Genomic DNA, 10596 nt, shown 5'->3' on the forward strand with positions numbered 1-10596 from the left:
ACTTTGTTACATCTTTACCTTTGAATTGGTCCATTTTCTTTACCACAGATTGAAGCGCTTTGGTTGAGGAAAGCTCCCCCCTTTCTGCAGCTTGCTGCTGCTGCATAAACACTGCAAAAGCTTGAAACATTTGCATTGTGATTGGATCAAATTGAACCCCCTGTTGCTCTTGTTGCTCCATAGCTTTAAACCTTTGTTTTCATACCTACTATGAAGATTTTGAACCCTCACCCGAGCCTACTTCGCGTCGGGTTCACCAAAAATGTGTCAAGAAGTGCGTAGTGAGACTAGGAAAGCGTCGGGCCTCTGATTGTGAGGATTCGTAGCAAAATCAAGCAAGGCGTAGACGACTTGAAGCCAAAAACACACTAAAAAAGAACAAAAATCCATCCATGAAAGCTCCACTTTGAAAAAGAACCAATACTAACTCAAAACTCTTGTGTGTGTGAAGATTAGGTGTAGCCTCGCTCCCAATTGCACAGATGTAGTGCTCATTCGACCTGTTAAAAACCCTAAATTTACACTTCGATTCTTTGTCGTGACCATTTCATGGAAGCTTCAGTACTTCATTGGAGAAGCCCAAGTAGTTATTTGAGGAGGGGAAACCCTAATTGGAGGCCTCACAGCCTCAACCATGTAGTGGAAGTAGCACGGCATTGCACTAGCACCCTGTAAAGGAATGATCCGTATCTCCTTGCTCATATGCCCAAATGAGCTCATTTTTGGCTCTAAAATTTCCCACACAACTTGAGCACGATGTCACCGTCTTTGATGAGGCATTTTGAGTTATTTTGAGCATTTTTAGGCCATTTTTAGCCCAAAAATGTCACTTTTTGTCTGTAAAAAGCCCAAACGAGCTGGGAAAAATCCCTAAAACCATGGAAAAATCCCATTGGGCTCAAAATTCATGTTGAACCTCATTTTACCACTTGGTAAGCACTTTGGACATGTCTTTCATGCCAGCGCACGAAACCTGCTATTTTTGTCCGAGATTGTCCGCATTGAACTTTACGAGCGTGCCACTTCGTAACACTTGACATTTGCACATTCCCAAAGAAAATTAGGCATATATTTATGTGAAAAAAACATGCCATATTGCCACGTCGAGGGCTGCCGCCTCACTGTCCCCGCAAGGTATATACAGAGCTGCAATTGTGGCATCTATTTTCGCATATATCACACTATGTACATAATAGCATTTGGTCCCACACATCATAAACATTAAGAGTGAGGTAGATATTTTAATTTCACATTATGGACGTGCCATGGCACGACAACGTTTCTTGACCTTGGCTTTCAAAAGAAGCATGCACATGAAGGTAAGTTAAAAAGAGACAAATAGAACCAAGTTTGGTGCACCTCAACTAGTATTAAACAAAGCTATGGGTTCTGGATTCCCTGGAAGCAAAAGCAACCCTACAACTTGCAGTACATGCTCCATTACTGTTCTTTGAAAATGCTAGCAAAGAACTGCATAGATACTCGGCATGGACTCCTGAAAACACAATTTTGCAACTACGTGTGTGGAGGTGACAAGATCTTATTGTTGTGTAGAATATCTAGTTCAAAAATATGCATTCATGCTCTTTTCTCTCTGTGTGTGTGTGTGTGTGTGTGTGTGTGTGTGTGTTTAGGGTTGAGGGTTTAGGGTTTCGTGTTGTCCACATTGAAGGGGACAAAGAAAGAGGGTAAGATAACATATTTGGGAGCACCTGAGGTACTCACACGAATTGCCTACCATGTCATAGGCGTGGCATACAACCTGCCACCTGCCCTAGATCAGAACACATGGATCGTGTCTGCACAACGATCCCCTTGAGCCACAAGATCTACCAAGAGAACTTACAAATCCGATGAAGAATCTGTCGAGAGGTCTCCAGAAAGACATAGCAGCGAAAGCTCCGACAATGAGGAAAGAAGAGTTCGAAGGGAAGAGATGAAAAGAAAAGCAGTGGCAGCACATCAAGAGGAGCCTCAACAGAAACATGCAAGGTTTGAGAGAGAGAAGCACTCTTATGAACGAAGCCGCCAAGAACAAGGCAAGGACCCTGCAAAGTGGGTACCTATAGAAGTAAAAGGACCAAGAACAAAGCACCCTGCACGAAGAGAAGCAAAAGATCCAAAGGATCTATTAGAAAGAATGTATCAGAAGGAAGAGGCATTGAAGCTGAAGAAGCAAAAAAGAAAGCTAAAGATGTGGCGGAGTAGCAAAAACAAGCAGAAGAAGCAACCGCACAAGGAGAAGCCCAGCATGAGCAAGGTGGCATGTCTCCTCAACCTTCTTCACCTGCTGCGGAACAGCATGACCATCCCATGACAAGCCCTCCACCATCACCAGCAAGCAGATCGAACCACACAAGCTGAGCCCACTAAGGAAAAAGAGCCTGAACAGAAAGAAGCAGCAAAATCTGCACAACAGGCAGCCACTACTCAGGAGCAAGCCAAAGCAAAAGAACTAGAGCCGGAAAGAGAAGCAAGTCTGGCACAAGAGGAGTCAGCAAGGTTTGAGCAAACAAGGAAAAAGGAAAAAGAGGAAACCCCTTCTACCTCCACATAGCAAGAAGCGGCCGAGGCATCCACGAAGCCTCAAGATAACAAAGCAGAAGAGGGTCAACCATAGTGTCAAGGGCAAGAACAACCAGCTGCCACAACCCCACCAAGAGAATCACAAGAGACTGCCGAAACGGCTAAGCAGCTTGCAAGAAAGAAGACTGGCAGACAAATGATGAGGTAATCGTGCAAGTCAATGAATATGCAAAACAAATGTAGGATATGACAGAAAAACTCCGATTAACAGCACTTAGCCGCAACACAAAGGCTAAAGAATTGGAGATGGTGATTGACACTCTTCAAGGAGAGTTAGAGGACATACTAAATGTCATCACAGATCTGCAAGGACAAGTCCAGGAATTGAAAGCTAAAGCTGAACAACACCAACTAGCAAGAGATAAACAGCAAAACGGAATGGAGGAGTTAAGTGAACTTCTCATGAAGTTGACAGATGCTTGCAAAACAAAAGACAAACATCTGACAGAGGATACTAACAAACTTTTAACAACAACTCTGTCAGTGCAGAAGATCCAAGTATAGGTAGACGTAGCAAACACCTCATTGCAATATTTAGAGCAGAGGATCAATGATCAAGCAACCTTTTTGCGACAGATATGAGAAAATCCCGTAGTTGCCTCGATCAAAGGAACAGACGAAGTGTATAAAGCACTAGAGAAAAAGAACAAAGACCTCGAGGTAGAGCTAAAGCTGGAGCAGTCACAATGTAGAGACCTGGCATTAATGCGGGTGCAACGAGAAGAAGAGCTGCTCAAAGAAATAGCCAAACTAAAAAGAGTCAACCAGCTACTGAGAGATGGACGACAAGAGATGCAGGAAGAAGCAGGTACTTTAGAGCAGCCACACATTGATATTTCTCAGTCTCTTTCGTTGAGATGGAAACACAGCCAGCAGAAGGGCTAGGTGGCGAAGAGGATTTCCGAGTACCATTAACAGAAGCAGATGAAGTGCCAATGGCCAACTGTCAAAAGCTGAGGAAGATGCACTTAAAGAAAAGATTACACAAGAGACGGATGAGCAGTGGAAAGCAACGATGGATTGGGAGTTGAGAGTTCTTCACTTTGTCAATGTTAACTCACTTCCAATCAAATCAATGCATAATGGCATCAGCAATCCCTACCATATCCCTTGATAAAAGTGGAGTTGATCCAGGTCAAAGAAAGACTTTATAAAGACATGCAAGTAGAAGACGCAGATGAAGACCACCCTAAGTGGAAGAAGAGCTGGCTGAACAAGAATCCAAGATACTTGATTCTGTTCACAAGAGCACCTGTAGCACTTCAAAAGGATCCAACTTTTTGTCCTGTATCAAGAGTAAGGACATGGCAAGCACATGAGGCAATAACAAAGAAGTGGCCAACATGGATGAATTATCCAAGATTGCCACCTCCAGAAAAGGGATCACCGACAGAAGAATACATGGTGAAAAACCCTAACGTGCACCATGTCATTCTTCAAAAGTCTACCTGATCTATCATGTACTATGATTTATAAAATTTACCGAATGTTGCTCACCTTCATTGAAGTATTTCATGAGCCAGAGCAAGCAGGAGCCCCGTGGATGTCTTTCCTCGAGGGTTTATGCTACGATCTTAGTGGCCAACCTTTCGAAGAAGTCCTCTATAGATTCTACGCCCGCTGCACGTTCTTACCTTCTCATAATATGTTGAAATTTGAGGAAGCATTCTACATAGGGTTTTTCACTTGGCGAACGAAGATTTTTGGGCTATGATCAACAACTTAACTTCAAGATCTGTAGGCTACTCTATAGTCGAGCTTAAAAACAGAGTCACTATGCAGTTTTTGCAGGTGCTAGACAAAGAAAGAAAGATCAAATACAAAAAGGCTCTATATGCACTTAAAGACCGTCTCGCCATCCGTCAACCCGAAGACTATTTCAGTCCATAAGTTGTGTCAAGGGACGACAAAGGCAAGGAGGGGGGAATGTTAGCAGCAAGCTAACTTGGATATCATTTTTTGGAGCTCTCATTGTAAAAACACTTATTATTCTGATAATCGAGAATACTGTAACTCCTATTTTATGGATAAACCTTGTAATTGATGATTCGGGGCCAAAAGCTTTCAGTTGTATCAACCTGTCTTTATCCATCTTTAGTTAGAGCTCTCAGATTATTAGTTTTGACCACCAAAAACTTTGGCTAAAGTATAAAAGCCAATTTTTGTAAGTTATTTTCAAGTTTTGGATAATGAAATACACAACGTGAGCTAACGGTGTTCACTTCTTTCCTTCTCGCGCTTCCTACACCCTCTCCGGTTGTCACATTGCAGTCGCATGACGCGTCTGTTGCATTGCAACTGCAGGCAAGAGCTCTACGCATTGACATAAGCATTGCACGGTATATTGTAGCTTTTGGCGTCGCCGACCTGCGGTCTAATTTCATCATAAGTAGGAACTTACACTTCAAAATAAAAAACTAAGCATAGGCGTGGTATTGGGCATCATTGATGCATTTTGGGTTGAAAACGACTAGGTCAAAAATCCAACGCTGTTAATAATCGTAATTTTGACACTTGACCTAAAGTGGAATTTGAGACCATAAGCGTGTGTGCTTAGGTCTTATAAACTTGTCTTAGAAGTCTCGTTACGTTTGGATGTCATTTGATGCTGTAACGGACGTGATTTGTTTGCCAATGAGCGATTGGCTTTTGGTGATTTCAGTCACTTGAGTGTAGCTTGAGTTAAATGCGAGTTGTTTGTTGTTTCCCAAGAGATTGGCAACCTCTTGTAGCCTCTACGCACTAGTCAAGTCAGCTTCGTCCCATGGATTGACAATTTAGTCGTGGTTCTCGCTAAATCTGCAATAAGATAGGAGTGAGGTTAGACACCCGTCCCACAGGGAAAAGCTAAATCTCATATTGCTCTTTGTAATGTAGATGTCAGACAAGAAACCACTTGGTGAGGAGCAGCCATCTGGCTCTTCTTTTGGTTGGTTCACATCCAGGTAGGCTCCCACACGGGGTGGACATCGCCTCTAGTGGACCCGAGTCTTGAGGCCGTGAGAACAAGCAAAAAAATAAAGATTGTTTCTGGCTAATTAACCCTAAACAATGAGTGTCATAGGTTTATTTTTGTCATTTGCAGGCATGGCCGTGCTACACCTACTCTACTCAGATTCCTCCACGGTCGTAGATCCAGACTTACAACGGGCTCTTTCTTTATGATACCAGTACCTCCGTTCGATGGAGGGATTGTTTGGCCGCTACACTCCACAACAACTTACGTCCTACAATCTTTCTCCACAGTCCACATCATGGGGGAGTTAGGGAGGGACTCTTTACCTCTAGAGCCTGGCATCGATGGCACCTCAGTCCACGGCCCCTCGGCCCCTTGTTATTGTCCTACTCCCCTTCCATCACAGGGTCCTACACCCCTTCCATTGCAGGGTCCCACTCCCATGGCATCACAGGGTCCTACACCACTCCATTCTACTCTTGTCTTGCCAAAACAATGTCGACGAAATTTCTCTAGCGGTGTACGTCAACACTCGTCTCAAGGCAGCGAGCATCGTGAGAGATGAAGTGGCGGCAAATCTTGTGGCTTCGCTTGTTTTGGTAGTGGCAAGGGAACGAAGTCTCCTATTTCAGAGCGTGCTGTCCCTGGCGCAGAGGACGAGGATACTGATGCATCCATGCCAGACATGCATGGACGCTACTACAGGGTAAAATATGACGGAGAGGTGGACTTCAGTACAACACAGGTTAGGGCATTTCAATGCCATCTTCAAATTCATATACATTCAACGTATAAGAACTGTTTTGTAAAGTTTAGAAACGAACTGCCCGATCGTGCACGCTACATTGAGGACGCGCTGCATGCTAGATTTTCAAATTCCCCAGATCAACGTTTTTCACAACAATGGTTGGAGGGCTACATAAAAACAATTTTGAAAAACAAGTAGAGTAGTGTACGGTGCACAACAGCCAACCAGGTTAGAGATCCAAATAGGAGCTATCACGGTGGCAACATGACAGACGCGGAGTGGGAGTGAACAATGCAAGAAAGAGCGGTCAGGCTGGGACGGGCTCATCCTACAGACAACAACGTGAAGCTCGCACCAGGCAAACTCCCATGCAGGAGGCAAGGCAGCCTGGAAGGACAAATATATAAGATTGAATAAATGACCTAAATGAGTGATTATAAAGATTGTAGTTGATGATTTATTATTGTTATTGCTAACCTAGAAAAATATCCCTCTTACTCAACCAACCAGAGAGACGGTCAAGTATCGGGAGCGACATACAAAATTTGATACTTGGCGATGGTTGTTTGAGAACAACCACATCGCTCGCGTGCAATTTGACGTAGCGGTTGGATCACTACAAGCGATAAGTTTAAACAAGTAATTTTGTATCAATTGTTTTGAGCTATTGATAATTGTTTAATTTAGTTTGGCTTTATGTAGAGTCAAGGTGATCAAACGTACGTGTCTCTGGATGACGACGAGAACGAGAAGGATTAGATAGAAAAATATTTTTCCAAACTTTCGTAAAGTCCCAATGTGGCACAATATTGTATATACAACTATTTACATTCTATTTGTAACCTTTTTAAATAGTTGATCTTTTGCACATTAAATTTTCAAGGTAAAGTAATTTCAATTTCAATTCTTTGGTTTTTTTTGTATACTTTTCAAAAAACAATTGATGTTTCATTGTTTTATGCAGGTCAAAAATAAAGGTGCTCATTTGGGCCACCTAATTTTGGGTGGCCCAAATGAGCACCTTTATTTTTGAATGTCCGTTTAGCGATAATTAGCGTAGTAATAACAACGGCAATAGTCGTGGTAATATTTGTAGTAATATATCCGCTGCTATTAGTGCGCTTATTGCTTCCAAACCACTACCGTGCTGTGAGCCGCGGTTATTGCGCGCATAAAATTTTTTTCTCTCCATTTTTCTTTGTTTTTTCGTGGCAATGTTAGCAGTTATAGACTACTCCTCTTATAGTGTTAGTCGAGCTTTTGCAATCTCTTTGTATTCATGCCGTCTTCTTTCCAATTTCCTTATATGCAATGCAATGTCTAGTCATGCTCGTTTGTGTAAAGAAGGAGGTCAAGGATGTTCATCAAATGCTATCAAGAAGCATAGCTGGGTAGATCCAAACAACCTTAACAATAGACTCATGGCTTTCCTAGCATAGATCGTGCGACGCTTCACCCTCCTGCCTCTATGATCCTCAAGCTTTGAGAGTCATTGATTAGCTCAATGTAGTGCATGCTTGATTCAATCCTTTGAGGATGAGAACATATTTTCTCTCATGCGACGTCTAAGAATTGCATGGAAAACAAGTAAGAAAGTTCAAAAGATGCACAAAAGTCAAATCTTAAGTTTGGGATGGATTCATGATATGAAGAAGTAATTTGGGAGATGGATGGATTCATGATATGAAGAAGTAATTTGGGAGATGGATGCATTACACTAGCTTAATGATGCCTCAATAGACTCCAAAAGTGAATGAGACCTTCTTATAATACCAATGTATCTTGGACTTTGGCAGAAATCTAGAGGTTTATGCTACACCACATATGCTGCCTTCGACTACAAAACCACGCCCTTCTCCAACGAGCACACCATACCTATCCCCTTGAGTTCGATCTGCACTATTGCTTTCATCTTGCTTAACTCTGACTCTGTATGATGTGAGACATGGCATTGGGACAGCCGCACGGAGTTTGATTCTACATTTTATGTCCCCATAAAGTGTGTGAGTCTGAGCATCACATTCTACTTGAGTGATTATACATCAAAGCCTGCTTTCCCCACATTTTAAACTGTGAGCTCTCCGTACATGCATCCCCCTCCCAGCCACAATGTGGACTCTTTATTATGATGCACATTTCCATAATTCTTGAGCAATGAGAGTTGCTTATAATCTCCACACTGTTGACAATGGAAGACCAAGACGAGAGAGAGAGAGAGAGAGAGAGAGAGAGAGAGAGAGAGAGAGAGAAGACTCCACAATTGCAAACCCCAAAGTGTATCTACTGATCACACGAAATGCATTTTTATAGAGGGGACCAGGGTGCTATATATAGAGATACTATATATAGCTCAACACCCCCACTCAAATGAAGGTACCTAACTGTGGATGAAAAAACCCTTGGGGGCTCAAGGGAAAAACCCACAGCTCTATATATACCCACCGTTATATTAAAATATTATAAATATACATTTACAATGTTCAAAGGAGCTACATCTTCGTTGGACTGAGCGCTTTGCTAATTAAGAGATGGTTCTGATCTCTCTCGTGCTCCACTTGGGGTGCTAATTATATCAGTAAGAAAAGCATGAGCAACTTCTCTCTTTCACGTGCACAGATCCACTCTGGTCCAACTCTCCTTTACCAAAACACGTTTATATGATAGTGATCACGAGATACATGCAGTGCGGCTGGCTTTTAGCAATTTGACAGTTCTCGAGTGCAGCCAACGAGCAACACAACATCTTTCACTTTTACTAATACAAACGAAATTCAGGCAATTCAAACAGAATATTAAACGAAAATTTGAACAAGTATAGACTTATCTTCATGATTTCCTCTACAAGCAGCTCTAATACCATGTTGACAATGGAAGATTGAGATAAGAGAGAGAGAGAGAGAGAGAGAGAGAGAGAGAGAAAGACTCCACAATTGCAAACCCCAAAGTGTATCTACTGATCACACGAGATGCGTTTATATAAAGGAGACCAGAGTGCTATATATAAAAATACTATATATAGCTCAATACACACGCCCCACATGATTTGTTTATTTTGGTCCCATAGGTCATATTTGAACTTAAAGAGATTAATAAGATCTCTCTCTCTCTCTCTCTCTCCTCTGGACTACTTTTTGATAAAAAGAATTCATATTTGAATCGTTTATATTAATGCTACAAAAGTACATAGACGAATGTGTCAACAAAGCACAGTAAATAGCCTAAGATAGGTCTAGAAAAGGGGCCGCTCATGTTTAAAGCATCAGCGTAGAATAAAAAATTGATGTTTTGAATGTTGATGGATTTTGTGAAGACTTATCATAAGACAACCAGTGCGTGTTCCGATGATGAATTTGGCTTTTGCAGTGTAGCAGCATTCCCAAGCTGTCTGTTGACTTGAGTCGCTGCCGCATGCGATGTCTCTATGTTAGAGTCGATGACATTAATCATAGCCCCTTGTTCCTGCACTAAAATTGCCAAGTCTTTGAAGATCTCATTCAAGTCACTAATTTGTTGTTGTATCTCTCGTATGCCTTGATCACGTTCTGCTATAAGAGCTTCATTGAAGTCGATCTCGTTTTCAAAAGACAGCCCGTCCTGTCTCGACGTTTGCTCCACCAGCAAGGCTCGATGTTGATCATGGACCTCACCATCTAATACTTCTGCAGCTGCAGGTATGTTGTGAGGGGGCTGGGCTGTCTCTCTCTCAGCTCGCTCAACAGCTGCTCTTTTTCGAACTCCTGCACTAGCGCTTGGTAGTCTTTTGCAAGCCGTGATTCCCCAGCTTTATCTTTAGCATTCACAGCCTTCAGCTTTGCTAATGTAAAGTCTGTTGCTATTATAAGTTGCACTATGTGCAACCTAGTTTTATGCAGTCTTTCTCGAAGTTTTGGGGTGTCTTTTGGAGTGCCCACAGTGTTGGCGAGGCGTTTGAAGGTAGAAAGAGAAGTGTTTATCTGGAAAATCCTTGCTACAACTGCAGCTTTCAATATTGGCTCCTGTTTGTTATTATGTTCCACCTGCAAGGGAATAGCTGGCCCCTTCTCAAGATCAAGATCCCGGAAACTCATCTTTCTTCTCTTGACACGACAGATGATCCGCCTTCCTGACTGACATCTTGACATCAACAATGGCTAGTTAATAAGGGCGCACAGCCTCCCGTGCTTTTGTTTCTCAAAAGCAATCCACCGTAGGCAAAAAAGCTTCTCTCTCTCTTCCGTCGTTAGCTCTCTTGTCTGCTCGGAAGCCTTTTATTGATTGCTTTTGAAGTTGTCTTCTGTTCACATAGCCTTTTCCCTTTCTTGTTTAA

At 42.3% G+C, this 10596-nt stretch overlaps 1 pseudogene; it reads right to left on the minus strand.

Annotated features, from left to right (window-relative positions):
• Positions 1–9433: 9433 nt before the first annotated feature.
• On the minus strand, positions 9434–10380 carry LOC147436698 (syntaxin-22 pseudogene; annotated as a pseudogene).
• Positions 10381–10596: the final 216 nt, after the last annotated feature.

Source organism: Adiantum capillus-veneris, chromosome 17 (assembly GCF_014529385.1).
Source record: "Adiantum capillus-veneris isolate H3 chromosome 17, ASM1452938v2, whole genome shotgun sequence".
Lineage (NCBI taxonomy): Eukaryota > Viridiplantae > Streptophyta > Polypodiopsida > Polypodiales > Pteridaceae > Adiantum > Adiantum capillus-veneris.